This window comes from Gossypium hirsutum, chromosome A07 (assembly GCF_007990345.1).
Source record: "Gossypium hirsutum isolate 1008001.06 chromosome A07, Gossypium_hirsutum_v2.1, whole genome shotgun sequence".
Classification (NCBI taxonomy): domain Eukaryota; kingdom Viridiplantae; phylum Streptophyta; class Magnoliopsida; order Malvales; family Malvaceae; genus Gossypium; species Gossypium hirsutum.
Window position 1 is genome coordinate 73,477,137 of NC_053430.1, and position 24,460 is coordinate 73,501,596.

The following is a 24,460-nucleotide window of genomic DNA, read 5'->3' on the forward strand; positions in this document are numbered from 1 at the left end:
GATTGTTTAATTGTGGGGGAGAATATGTAATTGTGATGATTTTGTTTTTCTTGTGTATGTTTTGTTCAAAAATTGTTTAAATGGGAGATTGTTGACGTATTTGAAGGTAAGGAAAAAATTTGTGGCTAAAATAGTGGCCACAACTTGAGGCACTATTTCATTGCCATATTTGGCTATTTTTAAAGTTGGCAAATTTTAGAACAAAAGGATTGGGCTATTTGTTCAGAAGATATTTGGACGAGTCAGAGGCCAAAACATGAAGACCAGTTGGGTTGAAATTGAAAACTTAAAGATTGATTACTTGTGGATCAAGTAAAGTCACTTTCTATATTTGAAGACATTGGATTACATCGAGACTCTTATGGAATTTTTAACCTATGCTGCTTTTTAGCTTTACTTTTTATAGAAAAGTGATTAGACTATGACTCTTATGTAAGTAAACTTAAGTAGTATATAAACTTAAATTTTGTCTAGGTTAAATAGTAATCGAGAGATTGAGAGAGCACAAATTTGTTCAAGTTAAGAAAGTTTTATCTGTGAATTATTTTTGTAAGCAATTAAGAGATTCTCTTGTATTGCAAAACTAAGCTTTCAAGGGGGGAGCTTAGAGGGAGAGTGATCTAGTCTTTGTACAATGATAAAGTTGCTAAATCTGTGAGAGTTAGTCAATGTTAGGACTTAAATCATTGGTTGTACTGTGAGAAAGATAGTAGATCATTACTTTGGGCAAGACCTACAGATGTAGACTGAATTCTAATTGCATAAATAATCTCAGTGTCTTTCTTTACTTTTTTGCACTTTTGATTTCTTAATTGAAACTGTGGACACAATTCCATGCACTACTTTAGTCACAATTTTTATTTGCTAAGCAAGTACCCACCATGTTTTTACAAGCTTCAAACAAAAAGGTTCGTCAACACCTCGCTTAGCCAACCTTGAAGTAGTAGAAAGGATAACAAGTTCCAGATGCAAAGCAACAAATAAGGAATCATGAGTAACACCGCAAAGGAATCAACAAAGCAATTAGTTTCTCAAAGAAAATTAACAAAAGAAACCATTCGAATAAATTCGGTATAACGATCAATTTCATTGAATGCCTTTCAAAATTTAAACGATATTAATAAAATAACATATAATTATAGTTTAAAATAAAATATGTCCTGAAATTAAAATACTATTGCCATTATATATAAACAACTTTTTGAACTTATATCATTTACAAGTGTGTTTGGAAAGTCATAAGGTAACTGAATTTAAGTATAATTGATTGCAATTACCATCATTATTATACCAGTTCTTACCCTCCCCTAAGAATTGGAGTGTATTTGGTTTGCTCCAATTATACTCAATTTAGTGAACCCTATTAACTACAATGTTTACCCAAATATACCACATGTGTAATTACTTATAATTAAACTTAAATACAATTACTAAATGAATTTCCAAACACATTTTTTATTGATATAATAAAGATATCAAATCTGTTTAAAAATTATATGCATGACACATACAATTATATCAATAAATTCAAGGATTAGATAGTTAAAAAATAATTGTATAAAAATATACAAAATGGTGTAGAAACTACTTTAATTTTATATAAATGAAAATAAATCCCCTCCCTAATTTAAATATAATTATAATATTGGTTGAGGGTAATCTTGGGACAAACCTAAAAACTGCCTTCTAGGTGGGCCCGTCCTAGCAGCATAAAGATTTACTAGGTTATGTCGTTAAAAGCCCACGCCCAAAAAGAACTTGAAAGAAAACCAAAAATAAAGAATTGATAAGGGAGATGACGAAGTTGATTTTAGGTTGAAATAATTTGAGTTTAATTATTTTGGGTTTTAAAAAAAATTCTAAGTTATTTTGAATCACTTCATATGCACGTGATTTTATTTCAAGCAATTTCAAATATAAGTTGTTTTAGAGATTAAATAGTTTGAAGTTGAAATCATTTTTGAACTCAAAAGTATTTGTATTTGTTATTGGATTATTTGGATTCTTAACCTTTGAAGTTATTTAAGTTTAATTTATTAACATTAAATTATATTAGTTTAAATTTAAATAAAGTATTTTATTGAGTTAGATTTTATTTAGAATTTACTCAAAATATAACAATAAAAAATAAATTACATTTAAAACTTTATTATTTTGAGTTAAATTTTGGTATTAGTTTTTATATTTTAGGAAAGTTGTGGATTTAGTCTTTACACTTTAATTTGGTCATTTTTAGAGTCCTTGTACTTTTTAAAATTTTAAATGTCAATCATTACTAAATGATAATCGTTAAATTCACTAAGTTCTACTTTTTAAAATTTAATCAAAATATCATGTGTCAGCTTGTTATTTTCATATTTTAGTAACTAAAAATTTAATTAATGGATTAATAATTATAGTTTATGTCAAGACTAAAATTTTAAATTTTAAAAAAGTATAGACATAGAATGAACTAATTGGGGAATATGGAATAAAATCTATAATAGTAAGCATATAGTACAATACTAGAATTGAAAACCACACATATTTAACTTCTATTATTTGAGTTACGACTAAAATTTCGAAAATTAAAAAGTATAAGGGTTAAAAGTGATCTAATTAAAATATAGAGACTAAATCCATAACTTTCATAAAGTACTAGGACTAATGCAACATTTAACCTTTTATTTTACTGTTATACTTGAATATATTATTTTATATATAAAACCTCTTTTTCACATGTTTTAGTATATAGGTTAACAATAAACCAATTACAATTGATAATTTCTAACTATTCACCTGATTCTTTGTAGTAAAGAAGAAAAAAATTATTTGCTTATTTTAAAAATATCTTATTTTTTGTAAAAAAATTATTTTGTACAACTATAATTATGATATGATATATATGCATAAGCTATTATTTTTTATTCATAAAAGTACAACTAAAAATACGATATGATATCTATACATATATTATTATAATGTTTTAGATATTATTACTTCTAAGTTTTCACATAATTACAAGTTATATAATAAAAATAAATTTCGTTAATTGTATTATTTAAAAAAAATAATGGTTTTGTAAAATAAATGTAATAAGCTAGAATTATTTCAAATTTAAATATATTCCTCTAATGAGTTGGGTTGATTTGAGTGTGAAATTAATTTTTTGGTTTACACGGTTAACTTTTTATTATGAAATCACTTTAGTAGGTGGAGTAGATTTTTTTAAGTTGATATCAAAACTGACAAATCTAAATAAAGAACCCTTGAATTCTGGTTGCAGCTCCTGAAACAAACTGAATTTGCTGTTTCTTTGGGTTTTTTTTTGGCTCGGCAAATATATTCATTAATTCATTAAGAAAGACTGATGGCAAGAAGTAGACAAAGAAAATCAATACAAAACCTGTTTCTTTGTAAACTTCCTAAATCTGCTAAAACAGTAATAAATTATCGAAACAACCCCAAAGAACAAAAAAAAAAGAAAAAAAAAGAAAGAAAGCAAAAACAGTGACAAGCATGAGCATTTAAGGCAAGAGTGTTGAAGAGTAGCTTCAAACCTGGTAATAGTTGCGTAAAATGGAAGACTTTGTTAATTTGAGCTTTTAGTTATTAGCGTCTGCAATTTAACAAGACATTGCTCCCAATCAAAATGTATGGGAACATAATTAATGCCAACTAAGGTAAAAAGGAATTAACGACAGAAAAAGAAAGGAAAGAGAATGTTTGACTGGTTATATTATTATAGTTGGAAGGAAAAGACAAGTTAAGTGTGTAGATTTCAATGACAAGATAAGAAGGAAAGAGAAGGGAGGTGGAACAGTTTAAAACCTGGGAGGGAAGGATGAGAGAGTTGGGTTTTGATTGGAAAAAAGCACGAGCAAGTGAAGAACAGTTAAAGCATCAGACATATCATAAATCAACACAAGAAAAACCTTATTTTGGAGCTTTCTACTTTGTCCGCAGCGTTGGCGTTTGGCTTTGAGTTTCGAAAGTGAAACTGAACCTTCCAGCACCAAATATGGCATTTAGGGAAGCCTGACAGTCCCAAGCATGGGACATCATTTATTCACTGCTTCATTTCTTTTCCACAAGTTATTTTTTTAATTATAAAATTTAAATGAATCAACTTTTTTAAATACATTATTGAAATAAATAAAAAAGTTTACAAGAAAATCAGGTACAAAATTAATTACAGTAAGTATAATTTGACTGAAAAATGGTACAATTTATATATCAATATATTTCTTAATAAAAAATTTGTTTATATTAATATACCTCACACTTGATTGAAATTATGCTTAAAGCTCTTGACAAATGCATATTTTGTACGAATTTAAATTGTGAATCTTTTATCTCTAATATTACATCAAAAGAAATAGAGCTCATACTTATATTTATATTTATATAGTAATAAAAAATAAAATTAATCTTACAATGATGAAAGGCTATTGTTTACATATTCTTGGTGATTGGTTGCCCCGATAAGTTAGGCTTTCTTAAGGTTCATGCAAGTTAGCATTATAACTTATATTTCGAGGTGGTTTTCCATACTCAAGTCAATAAAGATGATTAGCTATGCATTTTTCCTAGCTTGGCAAGTCTGTTCAGTGGCACCTTGCACCTTGCGTTGCGTTAGGATTCTTTCTGATAAGATAATCAAATGTTGAAACTTATATATCATGACAGGTGACATTGTTTTTAACTGCCTAATTATATCATAAATTTAGGGTGATTAGTTATACCTCATATTTTTCAATTTTTCTTTTCCCGGTTAAATTATGTTTTTAGTTTTCTACTTAACTCTCATTACACATTTAGATATTAGCTTTTACAAGTTTTTAGAGAATTTTGTGTTTATGTTTTGAGGGTTCTTATTTCGAGTTTTGGGGTTTAATTTTATCTCAATCTTTGTACTCTTCATTTTTTTCGTTATAGTGAAATTATATTTACCCATGGTTTTTATCTTCTTTGAAGATGTTTTTTTCACGTAAAATATTTGTGTTCGATCTTTTCGATTTCTTTATTATTTTACTTATTCGTTATTTAATCGAGTTTATTTCCAACAGGTTAAAAAAATAAAAATTGATTTTTAAAATATGAAAAATGAAAATATGTGACACTTAAAAAACTAAAACAAATATTGTTTAGTGTTGGTGTAACTAGTAGCAAACATCGATTGCCACTTTATCTCCATCTTTGTACTCTTCATTTTTTTTTGTTATAGTGAAATTATATTTACCCATGGTTTTTTATCTTCTTTGAAGAGTTTTTTTTCACGTAAAATATTTGTGTTTGATTTTTTCGATTTCTTTATTATTTTACTTATTCGTTATTTAATCGAGTTTATCCCCAACAGGTTAAAAAAATAAAAATTGATTTTTAAAATATGAAAAATGAAAATATGTGACACTTAAAAAACTAAAACAAATATTGTTTATTGTTGGTGTAACTAGTCGCAAACATCGATTGCCACTCATTATAGCATTGTTTTGCTCATATTTGTTTATTTTCTGTTGGCATTGTTTCGTTAGTTTTGGGCAACTTCTTAAGGGATCATGTGTAACAAATTCATGGAATTATAATGGAATATTTTCATAAGCAAGGGAACTCGAATATGATAGTATGATTATCATTCCATAAATACGAGACATGCGATCAAGTGGTTTTATGAAAAAATATCTCTGCATTATTTTATTCTATAATATATTATTTAACTGGGAAAATTTCTAAAGACGATCATCGAAGGTTTGTAGTAGGGAATTCCTCAATTTGAGATAGTGCTAGAAGTTGATGAATCCCCTAAGGAAGTGTTACAAATAGATATCCAAAAAGATGAGGTTATCGGTTAAACTAAGATAGTTTTTGAACCTACAGTAGTTGCAGCTAAATGCTTGGCAAGAGCAACAACAACCAAGGCAATGAAAAATGCCTTTGCACAAAAGAAGACAGCTGATAAAAGGGAAGGCTCCAACCAATCCTGATTATGACGGCATTCCATTATTATCCTTTGTGCCTCAAAAAAGGAGAAATTTACTTCCAAGGATTAAAACAGGTGACGGAAGAAAGATTGGTGTTGCCAAGTTTCTAAATAATATTGATTTTATCCTAAGACAGAAAAGCCAGTTTTTTTTTTTTTTGGCTTTTTTTACCTGTATATTACATTTTAAAAAATTTAATACTGAAATGGTATGTCAATACTATTATTTACCAAAATGGGATGTTTAAAATAGTCTCAAGGGGTGGAAAAAGTGTAGCACCCCAAACCCGGCCCAGACGTTATGACCGGATCCGACATGCCACATCGAAGGGTTCAAAACATTTTATACTGTTGATCTAGAAAAAAAACTTACTTAGTGTTTTAAAAGATAATTTCATTATAAGTTAAAGTGAATGGAAGCTGTGCACCAGGTAGGAAACCAGAAAAGAGGTGGTGAGTCCATCGGACTGCTTAAGTACCAAGCTCCCTTCGGATCCAATCCTAGACATGCATACCGCCATTGCCACACCTTAACGTCATGGATATTTCTAGGAAACTGATTTGATTAAGTCATTTTTAAGAAAAGTGATTAATTTTGGAAAATACTTTCATTGCGGAAGCTTTGCTTGTTGTCGTGTTATTTTGAAATCAATTGTTGTTTTTGAAACCGCGCCCTAAAGCTATCCAATTTCAACAGTTAAAATAAGTAATACCTATCTTAGTAATATATATTAAAACCATCAAAAATAATTAAGCGGCCTCATTATATTTAAAAACCCAAAACTTCAAACGTAAATAAAAGGATGTCCAGTTCACCAGAAGAAAATCAAACTTTCAGAACGGGTGGCCACTCCGAATTCCCTCACAGCTCCAAGCCCACTATGGTTGGGGATTACCTGCGTGGATGAAAATAAAATGGGTGAGTTTGGGGAAAACTCAGTGTGTAAATTAACCCAACCATAGCCTATATCAGCTCAAACCACAAAAATAGAATAAGTTGGCCTTAGCCCAGAACAGAATTCAGAATAAAGCCCATAGGCCCATAACAGAACAGAACAGATATTACATGTTTATGCAGAAACCCAACCCAAATTCATCCATAACACCCCCGTACCAGCTTTACACGATGTGGGGAGACTACTCGACCCACCCAACCGCTACACACCACAGAAATCGCAGCGAGGCTGCCAGATATTGTGACGAAGTCACCAGATACAGATATTGTGGCAGAGCCACCAGAACAGATATATGTGGCAGAACCACTAGATCAGATAATTGTGGCATAGCCACCAGGACAGATATATGTGGCATAGCCACCAGATCAGATAATTGTGGCATAGCCACCAGGACGCTTCCTCCATAGTATAACCCAAGTCCCCATGCAACAGATATATAATCATGGCATACATCATACAGAATCAGATCGTCATGCTTTTCAATCAAAAGTAACCCTAGGGGTATAATGGTAATTTTACATACATAGGGGTATTCAAGTAATTTAACTATTCTTAAGGTTTTCATACATAACATAGCCATTTACGTACGATCAGAAACACTTACCGCATTTTCTTACCAATTTGGGCTCGTTGGCCCATTATCTCGTTTTTGGCCCATTAAGCCCAAAAATATCGAAATGCACAGAATCGCGTACTCTGCAGTCTTATCACTTTAATTTACCATATACATCAAACTATTAATCTCATGAGCATTCACACACTCGCAAGATCTCAAAATACCAGCTTTTCGGCATTTCGGCTTTTTGGCTTGTGCCGATCTAGTTTATAAGAGGGTGTTAGTTACACACCTGTTTGCGACGATATGCTGACGAGATCCACACACGAACCGCCTACAATTGGATTACTAACACGTTAATCTAACTATTCAAATACGAACTACGTATTAACCCCTTACAATATTTGGCCAACCACACCTACAGATCAGAGTAAGCTTATAAGAAATCAATAAGCAACTCATTAACAAATTTTTGTCAGTGTTTACCACATAATCATAATTTCACTGCAAGCTGTCTTCCTGAGCAACAGTCACTAAATCATTTATAACTAGAGCTACGAAACTCCAAATCAAGTGCTGTTAATTTTCCCTGAACTTAGACTCATATATCTTCTATCCATAAAATTTTCATAATTTTTGGTTTAGCCAATCAATACCAGATTTTTCTCAAAGTTTCCCATGTTTCACTGTTTGACTAATCTGACCACTCTTCATTACGAATCAAATTTCTCATTGTACAGAATTCAAAATATGTTCTTGTTTATTTCATTTGAAAATAGACTCAATAAGCTTTAATTAAATAATTTATTCAGCTTCTAATTCATCTCTCACAATTTATGGTGATTTTCCAAAGTCACGTTACTACTGCTGTCCCAAGCAGATTTATTACCAAATAACTCTTTCACACATACCTTGCGTGCATGTTATTTAAACATGTATATCACCAATCAATCATCACATATCTATGATTTTACTTAAGTATAATCTCCATTTCATCATTTTAAAACACAATATGTTAGCCGATTTTTTTCCCTTTAGCATCTAAGGCACATGCATGTTCATTTGTTTGGCTCAACTTCACCTATCTTCCATTTTTCATCAAAAGAACATGAAACAACAACCATTTCCTTCATTTTAATTCATGACCAAATGCTCACAACACAACCAAAAACCAAAATATGCTTCAAGAGTTAAGGTAGAATCAAGAAGAACTCATGAACATCAAGATAGAAGCAAACTACCATGAACTTACCTTCAATTTTCTTCCCCAAGTGACCGAACATTCAAGAGCTTTCTCCTCTCCTTTCTCTTCTCTGACTTTCGGCTATGATGAACAAAGATGGACAAAACTTTGTTCTTTTCACCCCTTTTTCTTTTAATAAAATTTCATATTTCATCCATTTAATTCTTTAATACAAAAGACATGAAATGCCCATCATGGAACATTTACCTAAACCATTATCATGGAACATTTACCTAACCCATTATCATGGAATATTTACCTAATCCATTATCATGGAACATTTACCTAACCCATTATCAATTTGTACCATGAATTATGGATATCAAGTGCTCATATTGTCTACAACAACATGATGGCTGGCCACTTCATGTAAAATGGGAGGTTTGTCATGCAAATCCTCCTATTTTGCACTCCTATTTATTTGGCCACTTCAATTTAGCCTATAGCATTTTCAAACATTTTCACATAGGTCCTATTTCATAATTTCACCCCCTTTTTCTTATGGAAAAAAAATTAACTAAAATTGCCAGGTTCTATCTTAAGCTTGGGCCTTCTAGAGGCCCACTAACATAATTAAACCTATGCCAACATTCACAGAATTTTCGAAAATTGGGGCGTTACAAAAAGTGAGATGGACAGCACCCAAATTTCCCTTGACACAATTATTAACACATTGTAACAAAATGTTGTGTTTTTATTAAAAAGTATATTTTTTTAAGGGTGGAGGGGAAGAGATGAGCGACACCAATATAAAAAAATTATCTTTTTGGGTAGAGGAAAAGAGATGGGCGACACTAGTATTTTCTGGTGCAAAAATACAGGGTGACTGGTGGAGGGTGAGAGAGAGGTGGCATTGGTGATATGATATTATTTATAAGCATTGTTTCTCTTAACATTTTTAAAGGAGAAGAGTAGAAGGGAAACAAATTTGATTGTAGAAGGAGAGAAAGTAGATAAGAATTCAAGGTTAGTACATGTATGTTTTTTTTCAGAATATTTTTTTGAAATAAAATATTTAAATATTTAAATATTTTTACAGATATATTATTGAAGATGGATAATCAATTTTTCGTATGCATTTATTTCGATGGAGAAATTTAGACAATAATAGTTTAATGTATATTTAGATGCTGCCAACAAATAGCAATGAGATTTAATAAAAATGTCTCGATTGATGATATGAAAGAGAGGATAAGTGCAAAAGTTATTAAACATTGTGGGTGAAGGATCTCGAGACTATTCTACAAATTTCCAATTTCAATAGATCCTATAAAATTCACCGACACAGAACTTGTAGATGATGATGATGTGGAGACAATAGTCTCACTTTATTGCCAGAATCAGAGTCGGTAAATTGATCCGATTTAGTTGTTTGCTGAGTTAGTTGATGCGGAGGCAACTGAAGATTCCACTCCATTAGGTGAAGAACGTGGAGTTCAAGATCCGTGTACAGTGGTTTCAATAGCATTTGTTGATTGTAAATCGACTGTACGTAGTAACGACATCGATCTGAATGCTCCACCTGTAACGCCCTGTACCCGAGACTGTCGCCGGAGTCGAACACGAGGTGTTAACAGACTTAATTCATTACTTAAACAGCTCAAACAATTTATTTTTAAAATTTTCAGTCAAGCTAGCAATCTGCATCACAGTCGCTTAAAAATTCATATCTCGAGTTCCAAAACTCTAAATCCAATTCTGTAAATTTTCCCTAAAAGTAGACTCATATATCTATTTACTAATTTGTTTCTAGAATTTTTGGTTGAGCAAATTAGTATAGTTTATTAGTTAAAGTCTCCCCTGTTTCAGGGTTCAACTGCTCTGACCTCTGTGTATTACGAATCAGATATCTCCCTGTACAGAGTTTCAATGACTATGCCGTTTGTTTCTAGTAAAACTAGACTCAATACGAAATTTGTACATATAAATCATGACTTTTAATTATCTTTGAACAATTTATGGTGAATTTCCAAATCAGAAAAGGGGATCCAGAAATTGCTCTGGCCCTGTTTCATAAAAATTTAAACATCTCATAAAATATAACTCATACACCTGTTTTGTTCCATCTATATGAAAATAGACTCATAATTCTTAAATTCCATATTTATTCATCATCTAATTGTATCTCTACTATTTTTAATGATTTTTCAAACTCACATCACTGCTGCTATCTGAATCTATTTTATGGTAAATTTTACCTATTTCATGGTTTCCATGAATTAGCTAGCAATTTAGCATACATAACACCAAATATGATCATGATTAGCCATTCCAATGGCTAATCATTACCAAGCATTTCCATACCACTCAATAACCATATCATAAGACCATATATACAAAATGATTATAATGCTATACATGCCATACTCAAAATATGCAAGCCATTATGCCAAGATGGTATACGGATAGTGTGAGCATGCCTCCGATCGTTCCCGATTTCCGAGCTGGCTTGTCAACACTACAAGGAATGAAAAGGAAGAAGTAAGCATAAATGCTTAGTAAGCTCACATGCAAATAGCAAGTAACACAACTATATAAGCAAACATAAAACATCATTTGCATAATCATCACCGAGACATTCATATCACATTTTCATTTATCATCTTACCATATTGTTGTTATATCGAGTTTTCAGCCCGAGGGTTAAGTACATACCTGTTCATAGTATTCTTTTCACAACACTTACCAATACGTCCCTTTCATCTCGAGTATTCCTCCATTTGAGTAGAATTTTACCCGTTGAACACATCGGAATATAATTCGGATACATGGAAAGTTTGCACATAAGTGCCACATATGTAGCCAAGCTACCATGTAACCCGCCCATAAGTGAACTCGGACTCGACTCAACGAGCTCGGGCGTTCGCATCCATAAGTGAACTCGGACTCAACTCAACGAGCTCGGATGCCTAGTTACATCTCTCGAACTCGGACTCAACTCAACAAGTTCGGACATTCGCATCCATAAGTGAACTCGGACTCAACTCAACGAGTTCGGATGCCCAAATATCCTAGTGACATGTCACTTGTATCCTAATCTATTCCTAAGGTTCAAACGGGATTTTCCTCAACACATCTCCATGCCATCCTCCGTAAAATACCGAAACCAATACTCGGTAGCACTTTATATTTAACAAATAATTCACATAATTTGCATTTTATTCGAAAATAACCACAAAGCATATATTTCATGATAAAAATCAGCATATCATTTAATTAACATCAATAACTTAAAAATAACAATTATACTACATTATTTACACATGAACTTACCTCGTATGCAAAAATGGCTATTTTTACCATTTCGTCCACAACTTGGTATTTTCCCCATTTTAGCCCGAATTTTAGTTTTCCTTGCTCTATCATTTAAAATATAGTCTAATTAGGACTCACATTATTCAAATTGACCCAAACTCATATTTTGGCAAAATTACAGTTTTGCCCCTAAACTTTCACACATTTACACTTTTGCCCCAAAGCTCGTAAATTAAACTTCAGCTTATTTTCTTATGTTTTATGACATGCTGATCATTTTCCCCTTCTATGGCAACATCAAATTCTCACTCTAACATGTACTTATGACTATTACGTATTTTTACCGATTAAGCCCTATTGCTCATTTTCGCTTAAAACCGAGTAGTACAAGTTGTCTAACATAATTTAAAACCTCATATTCTATCATAAAACACCAAAATACACAAATTTCACCTATGGGTATTTTTCCAAATATGAACCCTAGGTTGAATTATTGCTAGCATAAGCTTAATCGAGTTATCAGGACTCCAAAAACGTAAAAATCGCTAAAAACGAGGCTAGAACAGACTTACAATCGAGCTTGGAAGCTTGAAAAACCCTAGCCATGGTTTCTCCTTGCTACATTCGGCCATGGGGTTGAAGATGAGCAAAATTGGCTTTTAATTTTGTATTTTAATTCATTTTACCCTTAAATGACCAAAATGCCCTTACTACTAAACTTTCTAAAAATTCCATCCATGTCCAATTTTTGTCCATAGACTTAGAAATTGGTAAAATTTCTATTTAAGACCTCCTAATTAATATTTCAAAACAATTTCATACTAGAAACTTCTAGAATGCAAGTTTTGCAAATTATTTAATTTAGTCCCTAATTTCAATTTAAGCACTTTATGCATAAAATTTCTTCACGAAATTTTCACACAATCATGCAATCACATCATAGACCTCAAAATAATCATAAAATCATTATTTCTATCTCAGATTTTGTGGTCACGAAACCACTATTCCGACTAGGCCCAAAATCAGGATATTACAACTCTCCCCCCTTTAGGGATTTTCGTCCCCGAAAATCTTACCAGAAAAGTGGTCTTCACTTTTAATCTCATATTCGGTGCCGAAGAACTTTCACTTAGGCTGTACCTCCAATACATCTCTTTAATTTCTCATATGATCTGAAAGCTTATAGTCTCAACTCTCAACTGTTCTTAAATTTTCAACCCTTCTCAGTTTCCCATGATATCATGACATAAAACCCGGATCTTAACTTGATTAATGGAACCGGAATTCCAAGAAATCTAACAATCAAAGAGACTTGAAATTCCATGAATCTGATAAGTAGGAATTCATTCAATATAGATATGATTTATAGATCTCGCCAAACATTTAACAATAGGATACATCACATTTTCCTCTTTCCGCTATGGAAATAATTCTGATATGGCCTCAAGAATAATCCTTCTCATTTCCATCCCAATATCAACACTGACAAGGATAATTTTGATAGATCCCAATGCTCAGCTTTAACCCCTTTAACAACTCCGATTTTATGTAACATCAATGCTCTAAACTATCACATTACCTCACTGTCATGAAACACATCACAATTCATACAATAGTACATTACTGAAAGTCAGGAAGTCTTTACTCAATGTAGACTAGTCTAGTTCAGACGCTTCGGTTACCAATATTCTCATCTATCCAAACTTTGTCAACATGTAATAAACTTTTCAGCTTTCACAAGACGAAAACCTTATCATTCGTTGTGACTTTAACTAATATCCAACTCTTTCTAATAAATATACACTTCTCGTTCAGACTATTTACTTTTTTATCAGTACAAAAATGAAATTATATTATCAGACTTGAGAAAAATAATCCTGACATAATTATCACATGAAATCTTTCAAATAAATAATTCACCATACCGACTGAAACTTGCGCTTTTATCACCTATGCCTTTACTGATGTAAAATCCTTACACAGAAATTAGAAAAAAACCCAATACTAAAATCTCCACATTACCAAGATCAAATTAGAAGTATAGTCATATTTGACATGATTATCACGAGCTAAAGAACGTACTTCGAACATGAGTCATAATTGACAAATTATGGAACAAAGATAATAAGAAAACCGAATAAAGAAATCCAAGATAGAGAAACCCAGAATAAAGAAATCCAGAATAAAGAGATCCAGGATAAAGAAACCCAAGATACGATATTATGCCAGAAAATCGAAAACCAAACTCATAGAGAAAATACAGAATACCCCGATGAAATAGAGCAATATAAATTATAAACCAGTCAGACTACCAATGCTTTCATCCAACACTAGAATTAGAAGACATTCCCATATAACAAGAATTTCTTCAGAAGATCAATAGCCATAGAAATATTTCTGAGAACGGGTAAACACATAGAACATCTCAAAAGAGACTGCTAAATCTGTCCAGTCATAACTGTCACACTCAGATAGTTCACATTTCAAATATCATTTCCCCAACTAGTTCTGCCATCACAAATTTCATATTAAACCATTCACTAAAGAAGGCTAGTTCTGAATAAATTTCGATTTACACTTTTCTCGACCTTGCACCTGAGTTATTCGATTTACCAAAGAGAATTCCTTCTCTAACTGGGACAGTGCATAATTCCAATAATCTTTATATCAATCCGATACTTTACTGACTCTGACTTTACTTATCAGCTCATTTTCAATCTCTGATCATACTTATAATTATTCTATCACTCAACTCTGTGGGTTCTCAACCGGAAACTTATTCAATATAAATCTCATGAAATTCCATTATAAGTACCATTTCGGTAAGGGGGAGGGGTTGTAGGACCTCTGACTCGACTTTCTTATACATACACATATGACACAACTTCCATCATCATAGAAACATAATCAAAATCATGTCATTCATTCAGGCAATGCAACATTCATGTTGGCTTACACAAATTTTCCTATTGTCCCATTTAGACAATATACTTATGCATACATTCTATGTTTTCTAGATAGCTTTACTTATCCATTCATTTAATTAAATTAATTCATGCTCATGACATCATATAAGGCCAAACAAACATAGATATTTGCATCACAATCACAACTTTCATTTCGTGCATCATCATGTACATATCATTACAATCATATAATTCAATCCAACAATTTAATTAACATAGATAAGTTCATTTCATTATAATCCTTTATCTCATAAAAATTATATATCATTAGCATTCATCAACATTAGACGTCCAAATCAAGACAAGGACATTTTCATTCGTATCATAATATTTTGACTTTTATTCATACCTCTACTACTTTCTATTTATTCCGTTCATCTTATCAAGTAAGCCACATACACTACATCATATGAGCATTAAGCAAATATGAATATTTATCACATATGTATCATAAACTTTTATTCATACTTTTCTGAACCGAGACTTATCATAATCATAATTTTACTCAAATACCTTCACATAACATTGATCATGGTCGGCGCAGCTCGGTTGGAGAGTACCCTATCTAAATAAGACGGTACTCATACGCGTCGGAAGACATCACACTATCATAGATCAGTGGCATGTATAGCTAAACTTTTACACATGCTAGGTTAGTCCGAGAACCGACTAAACCTACTCTGATACCACCAAATGTAACGCCCCGTACCCAAGACCGTCGCTGGAGTCAAACACGAGGTGTTAACAGACTTCATTCATTACTTAAACAGCTCAAACAATTTATTTTTAAAATTTTTAGTCAAGCTAGTAATCTGCATCACAGTTGCTTAAAAATTCATATCTCAAGTTCCAAAACTCTAAATCCAATTCTGTAAATTTTTCCTGAAACTAGACTCATGTATCTATTTACTAATCTGTTTCTAGAATTTTTGGTCGAGCAAATTAGTACAGTTTATTAGTTAAAGTCTCCCCTGTTTCAGGGTTCAACTGCTCTGACCTCTGTGTATTACGAATCAGATATCTCCCTATACAGAGTTCAATGACTATGCCGTTTGTTTCTAGTAAAACTAGACTCAATAAGAAATCTGTACATATAAATCATGACTTTTAATTATCTTTGAACAATTTATGGTGAATTTCCAAATCAGAAAAGGGGATCCAGAAATCGCTCTGGCCCTGTTTCACAAAAATTTAAACATCTCATAAAATATAACTCATACACCTGTTTTGTTCCATCCATATGAACATAGACTCATAATTATTAAATTTCATATTTATTCATCATCTAATTGTATCTCTACTATTTTTAATGATTTTTCAAACTCAAGTCACTGCTGCTGTCTGAATCTATTTTATGGTAAATTTTACCTATTTCATGGTTTCCATGAATTAGCTAGCAATTTAGCATACATAACACCAAATATGATCATGATTAGCCATTCCAATGGCTAATCATTACCAAGCATTTCCATACCACTCAATAACCATATCATAAGACCATATATACAAAATGATTATAATGCTATACATGCCATACTCAAAATATGCAAGCCATTATGCCAAGATGGTATACGGATAGTGTGAGCATGCCTCCGATCGTTCCCGATTTCCGAGCTGGCTTGTCAACACTACAAGGAATGAAAAGGAGGAAGTAAGCATAAATGCTTAGTAAGCTCACATGCAAATAGCAAGTAACACAACTATATAAGCAAACATAAAACATCATTTGCATAATCATCACCGAGACATTCATATCACATTTTCATTTATCATCTTACCATATTGTTGTTATATCGAGTTTTCAACCCGAGGGTTAAGTACATACCTGTTCAAAGTATTCATTTCACAACACTTACCAATACGTCCCTTTCATCTTGAGTATTCCTCCATTTGAGTAGAATTTTACCCGTTGAACACATCACAAGTGCCACATATGCAGCCAAGCTACCATGTAACCCGCCCATAAGTGAACTCAGACTCAACTCAACGAGCTCGGGCATTCGCATCCATAAGTGAACTCGGACTCAACTCAACAAGCTCGGATGCCTAGTTACATCTCTCAAACTCGGACTCAACTCAACGAGTTCAGACATTCGCATCCATAAGTGAACTCGGACTCAACTCAACGAGTTCGGATGCCCAAATATCCTAGTGACATGTCACTTGTATCCTAATCTATTCCTAAGGTTCAAACGGGATTTTCCTCGAACACATCTCCATGCCATCTTCCGAAAAATACCGAAACCAATACTTGGTAGCACTTTATATTTAACAAATAATTCACATAATTTGCATTTTATTCGAAAATAACCACAAAGCATATATTTCTTGATAAAAATCAGCATATCATATAATTAACATCAATAACTTAAAAATAACAATTATACTACATTATTTACACATGAACTTACCTCGTATGCAAAAATGGCTACTTTTACCATTTCGTCCACAACTTGGTATTTTCCCCATTTTAGCCCGAATTTTAGTTTTCCTTGCTCTATCATTTAAAATATAGTCTAATTAGGACTCACATTATTCAAATTGACCCAAACTCATATTTTGGAAAAATTACAATTTTGCCCCTAAACTTTCACACATTTACACTTTTTCCCCAAAGCTCGTAAATTAAACTTCAGCCTATTTTCTTATGTTTTATGACATGCTGATCATTTTTCCCTTCTATGGCAACATCAAATTCTCACTCTAACATGTACTTATGACTATTACGTATTTTTACTGATTAAGCCCTTTTGCTTGTTTTCGCTTAAAACCGAGTAGTACAAGTTGTCTAACATAATTTAAAACCTCATATTCTATCATAAAACAACAAAATACACAAATTTCACCTATGGGTATTTTTCCAAATATGAACCCTAGGTTGAATTATTGCTAGCATAAGCTTAATCGAGCTACCGGGACTCCAAAAACGTAAAAATCGTTAAAAACGAGGCTAGAACGGACTTACAATCGAGCTTGGAAGCTTGAAAAACCCTAGCCATGGTTTCTCCTTGCTACATTCGGCCATGGGGTTGAAGATGAGCAAAATTGGCTTTTAATTTTGTAGTTTAATTTATTTTACCCCTAAATGACCAAAATGCCCTTACTACTAAACTTTCCAAAAATTCCATCCATGTCCAATTTTTGTCCATAGACTTAGAAATTGGTAAAATTTCTATTTAAGACCTTCTAATTAATATTTCAAAACAATTTCATACTAGAAACTTCTAGAATGCAAGTTTTGCAAATTATTCGATTTAGTCCCTAATTTCAATTTAAGCACTTTATGCATAAAATTTCTTCACGAAATTTTCACACAATCATGAAATCATATCATAGACCTCAAAATAATCATAAAATCATTATTTCTATCTCGAATTTTTTGGTCACGAAACCACTATTCCGACTAGGCCCAAAATCAGGATATTACACCACCTGCATTTGAGAACATTAACTCAGGTCCTCGTTTACAAATACATCCTACGGTGGTTGAAATTGATGCAGGTGGTGATGATGTATGTGATAATAATGGTTATTCTGATCACGAGGTTGAAGATTATAATGATCTCGATCAAGACAAGGTCCCGAATGATACCAATGACGAAGGCACAAATGATGATGGCAATGTTAACCCGAATCGAGGCATTGTAATACGCAATGATCCTAGGGCACACATGTCGAACATAGATCCCAATGCGGTGCAAGTGTCCAAGTTCCTGGAGTACCCTGATATAGTACCTGCTCAATGGTTGGCAACAGATTCCAAACTTGAGGAGTTGTTCAGGGGCCAAAAATTCGCAACCAAGGAAGAGTGTGTATTTGTCATTAAGCGATATGGCATAAATCCATCGGTTGACTACAAAGTCGCTGTGTCCAAACTGACATTGTATATTTGGGAGTGCTGGAGGTAGATAGAAGGCTGCAACTAGTAGATACGAGCCGCATTTATCCAGAGGTCGCAAATGTGGGAGATTAGAAACTTTGTTAGGCTTTACACATGCACTTCAACACATATGATGCAAGATCACTGCAAACTAGTTTCCAAAACTATCTGCACGTGCATCATGCTAATGGTGAAAGACATGTTAATCATTCCTTTTTCTGTACTGATTGCCAAAATGCAAGTGTAACATCCCTAACCCGTATCTATCACCTAAATAGGGTACAAGGCATTACCAGATAATACACATCATTCAAACACATTAATGCATTCATTATTATAAACATTCACAAACATTCACACTGTCCCCTATAAGGTTTTACGAGACCTTAAAACATGCTTAAAAATAGTTCGGGACTAAACCGATCACATATAAAAATTTCAAAATACTTAGAAGAATTTCAGAAAATCATAAGTCACATGCCCATGTGAACAGGCCGTGTGAAAACAAGGCATACATACTGATTTGTACCACACAGCCGAGGACACGCCCGTGTGCCAGGACGTGTGAAAACTAAGGGGGTTACTGACTTGGGTCACATGGTCGACCACACGCCCATATGCCAGCCCGTGTGCCACACACGGCCAGTAGGCACGCCCGTGTGTCTAGACCGTGTTAAAACCGTAGGGTATACTAACTTTAAATCGAAGGGTACCCTAGGAGACACGCGGCCATGTAACATGACCATGTGTCGCCCGTGTCTCTGCCCGTGTGGAAAAAAATAGGCTATTTGCAAAGCCAATTTGCCACCCTAATCACAAGCACCCATAGCAACCAAAATAGCATCATTTCAATACATCTTTAAGCAGCCAAAAATATGCCAATTCATGTTCATAACATACTATCTATTCATAACCATTCAACCACTCAATTTCATATTCAAAACATACCAAAACAATGTACCATAATCACCACAATTTATCTCATTTCAAAATACATTAACTCATCAACCTATAATCTATTTCAAATCACTTAATATACCATATGGCCATCTCAAATCAAACCATAAATGCTAGCTTTCAAGTATAAGCACATCAATTAACAACTAATCAAAATAACCAACTCATAATCACACCAAATAAGCCAACATATAAGGCATTATATACACATATAATTAACTTATCAAACACACAACTTAAGCCAACTAAATGGCCAAATTCACACCAATATTTACAAGCCAAATCTCATGGCTAAAATCACAACTCAAAACATATCAATATGGCACTAGCTTATACATGCCATATACCATATATACAAAGCTTCCAAAAATACCAACGAGATGATCGATAGTGCGATGGCGTTTCCTAACGATCCTTGTGTCTGAACTAGCTTCGATAATCTATAAAACATGGAAAGAACACACAAAGTAAGCTTTTAAAGCTTAGTAAGCCATATACAAATAAAGCTATCATATAAATCACCACATTTCCATTATTAGGCCAAGTACAAGTAAACATATATATATACACAAACCTTTCTCTTTGAATACATATTCATCTTCTCATGTAACTCATCACTTTTCAATACTTGTATAAACTCCGTAGTACCTTAGTCGTTTAGCTTATTAACACATTCTTTCTCGACTTATCTTTGCCAGTTGAACCATTTGAAATCGTTAAGGATACTCGGCAATCACATATAACTCATACAGTGCCATATCCCAGATATGGTCTTACATGTTATCACATATCGATGCCACTATCCAATACAGGGTCTTACACGTAATCTCAATACAATGCCAATGTCCCAGACATGGTCTTACATGTAATCACATCTCTATAACGTAATGTCATGACATTTGTATCCTATACTATTCCTAAGGTTCGTACGAGACTTTCGGATGTCGAAACTCTGTCGATTCTTGCTCGTAAGGACTTGTTCAACATTTATAACAATTTAATGGCAAGTAAACACATATAATTCAATTTAAATACATTTATTTGCATATGAACTTACCTCATAGTTAGAATAAATGGACAGGTCGACTATTCGATAACTTTTATTTTTCCCCGGTCTAAATCCAATTTCTTCCGTTCTTGATCTATATACATTAAAAATTAACCCTTTTATTCATCAACACATTCAAGTTCATCCACAAACACATATTTAGGCATTTTTACACTTTAGCCCTAAACTTTCACATTTCTTACAATTTAGTCCTTATTACAATAATACACAAAATTCACAAAATTTACTTATACACATGCTTGGCCTTAGTTCATCTAAGCCCATATCTTTCATTTATTTCATATTTTGACCCCTCAATTTGTAAATTTCACAATTTAATCCTTAATAAGCATTTTTGTCAAAAAATCACTTAATTAAACATAATAATCTATCAACCAAGTTTTATTTTTCATCATCAAACAACAAAAATCTCAAGCTATCAACAATGAAAAATCACAAAATCCACAACCAATTCAAAAATTCAAGCATGGGCTAGCTAGTATTCGAAGCAACGATCTCAAAAATGTAAAAATCATCAAAAACGAAACAAAAACAAACTTTCAATTGCTCACCAACATGGACAAACCCTAAAGCTTCCTATTTTCTTTCTTTTCTTTTGATTTCGGCTAGGAATGTTAAAAGATTATAGGAATTTTGATTTTTTTATTAATATTAACTTAATAACTAATTTACAAAATTAACCCTAATTAAAAGCCACCATATTCCATGTTTTTAAACCTATTATGTCAATTTCCACTTTCAATGGTCTAATTAGAACATAAGGACCTTTCATTTAATAATCCATAGCAATTAGACACCTTTATCAATTAGAATGAAACTTTTGTATTTTACGAGATTAATTCTTTTATTCAAATTAACTACTTAAATGATAAAATTATCATATAAAACTTCCACACATATACAGTCACATACTGTAAACACCAAAAATAATATTAAAATAATTTTACAACCTCAGATTTGTGGTTCCGAAACCACTGCTCTGATTTAGCTAAAACTAGGCTATTACAGCAAGAGCGATTTTAGTACCGAGTGTCATACTAGAAAGCATGGATAGCTAAATAGATGGCCATGGAGTAGTTGTACAAAGATTGGGATGCATCGTATAATGAGCTACAGGGGTCGATAGCCACTATGCGTAAGCATGTTCTAAGGACTGTTATTGAGTTGTAGACACGATCTTATTACAACTGAAATGACCAACTACAATCGGGAAGAAAAGTTTTCCAACGGATGTTCTGGAAGTTCGATCCATGTGTACGAGCATTTCCCCACTACAAGCCAATTGTGCAGGTTGATTGGAGTTGGCTATACGAAAAATACACACAAATCCTACTTATTGAGGTTGCTCAATATGGGAACCGGAACTTACTCCTGATAGCATTTGCCATACTGGACAAGGAGAACCGCAAATCATGAGAATTCTTCCTAATAACTTGTAGACGTATGTAGTTAGGAAGGACAATATTTGCATCATTTATGACAAAGGGAAGAGAATAATTGCCGTAATTAGGCATACCGGTGTTTCGTGGAGATTCATATTATAACACCCTATACTAGGTATGGTCGTCAAGCCCGAATATTAGGACACTACATCACCATCACGCATCATAAACAATACACATTATCATATGGCTAAACAAACATCTTCTTTATTTATCATTTGTACAAATTATAAGTTATACAATCTCTACTTATAATTAAAACATGTTGAGCATAAATCGAGTGAACATATAAATACCATTAAACATGCATTAGGACCACTTGGAAAAATTTACAAGATAGTTACATAGGTATTGATATTGAAGGTATGGTATCGATATTTCTCTCAAGTGGTATTTATACCACTTGGAAAATCGATACCAAAACTGCTTATTGTTTCTCGTTTAAAAACCAAAGACTTAAAAATTATCGGTACCACTGGAAAAGTATCGATAAATTTTACCCCAAGTATAAATATTTGTGATAAAATATCAATACCAACTTACAAAACTGACTTCCTGCACTTTCAAAAATAAAAAAGGTATCATTTTTGAAATCTGAATATCGATACCTCTGCTCCAGACCATAATAATACAGTAGTTTCAAGCATATAATCCATACCAACTTAAACACAAACATCATGCATCATTCACCTTATCAAATGAATACAAAAAAGTTCAAAATATCAGTCCAAAAAGACATCATAATCATGACTCAGTAATAAACCGATAAAACAAGCTTTAAGTCTCTAGGTTCTAAGCAAAATAAACATGTAATCAACTTAATAATCATAGCATATAGTCTACCATATTTCTTTTATTTCCCAAAACATAAATAATCAAATAAACACCTACAATTAGCTACTAAAGTTTTGGCTTGGATCACCCATCAAAGACTAGATCACTCACACCGGCACTACTTATCTACAATGGTTTAAAAAGAGTGGGTAAGCTTCAGAAACTCAGTGAATGCTCATAATAACTACATGGCAAACAAGCCATCATGTATTAACAACAACTGTATAGCATAATTTAACAGTCCTAACTTTAGTGTCATATTATATTTACTCATGCATAACATATTAGTTTATTTTGATGGTTATCACATTAGCTTTTAAGCATATATCACTTTATATAGCAGTCATAAGTAATGATAATTTGAAACTTGAGGTTATGAAAAATAAAAGCGGGCACTCTAACCACTCATCGGATACTCGGATCTCTAACATGCAGAATGACTCATAGAGTCAAACATGTCCCAAAAGTGAAGCATATAGCTAACATTCTCCAACACATCAAACATTCCCTTATCTCTCCAAAACTATCTTGGGCCTCAACGGCCCGAAATCACAACACAAATGTGAGTACTCACAATCCTATGGCATCCAAACTATATCCAATGGTCTTACAAGGTAATAAGGCCAAAATGTCCACAATTTTATCATACATTACGTACCAAATTTTCGTACATATTCACTACATATTCACATTATTAGCACAATACAATCATTGTCACTTGGCATGAATAACATGCCTACATATTCACTTTCACAATAGTCATCACAAGCTTATAACAAATGTCATAGCATAACATATTTATTCATATTTCCATATTTGCACAAGCATACATATATCACAATGAATATTGATATCAAAAAACTTACACTCAAATTTTAGAGTAGGGGTTTAGGCTACCTCTAGATTCCCAATTTACACAATGAATATACTTTCGCCAAGTAGCCAAAAGCTCAAACAAGAATTTCCTTACCTTTGTCTCTACTTATTGAAGATCTTATCGACTCCAATGCTTCGAAAAGAGAAACCACACAAATACACAACCATCAACCAGCCAATGACTTACCTCAAACAGTAAAAAACATAATCCTAAGCTAAGTTCTTTTGTAATCGAAACCTTCGACATAGAAAACTTAGAATTCAAATATATCAGTCTACACTTAATCTTTTTGCATGAAACAAATTCCATTCATCTACATATTCATCTACAACTAATTCCCAACCTTTAAAATACACAAAATCCCTCAATTCATAGTATCAAAAATTTTCGACATATAATGGCTATTATGACGAAAATTTATTAAAACTTGAGAAATCCTTAACGAAACATCAAAGTAAGTTTAGAA

At 32.6% G+C, this 24,460-nt stretch overlaps 1 long non-coding RNA gene across 1 annotated transcript; it reads right to left on the reverse strand.

The window, feature by feature from the left end:
• Positions 1–582: 582 nt before the first annotated feature.
• On the reverse strand, positions 583–4,292 carry LOC121231905 (uncharacterized). The gene is made up of 3 exons (XR_005930060.1): positions 3,915–4,292; positions 3,540–3,598; positions 583–934 (listed from the first exon to the last, which is right to left on the reverse strand). It is a non-coding gene; the product is annotated as an uncharacterized lncRNA (long non-coding RNA).
• Positions 4,293–24,460: the final 20,168 nt, after the last annotated feature.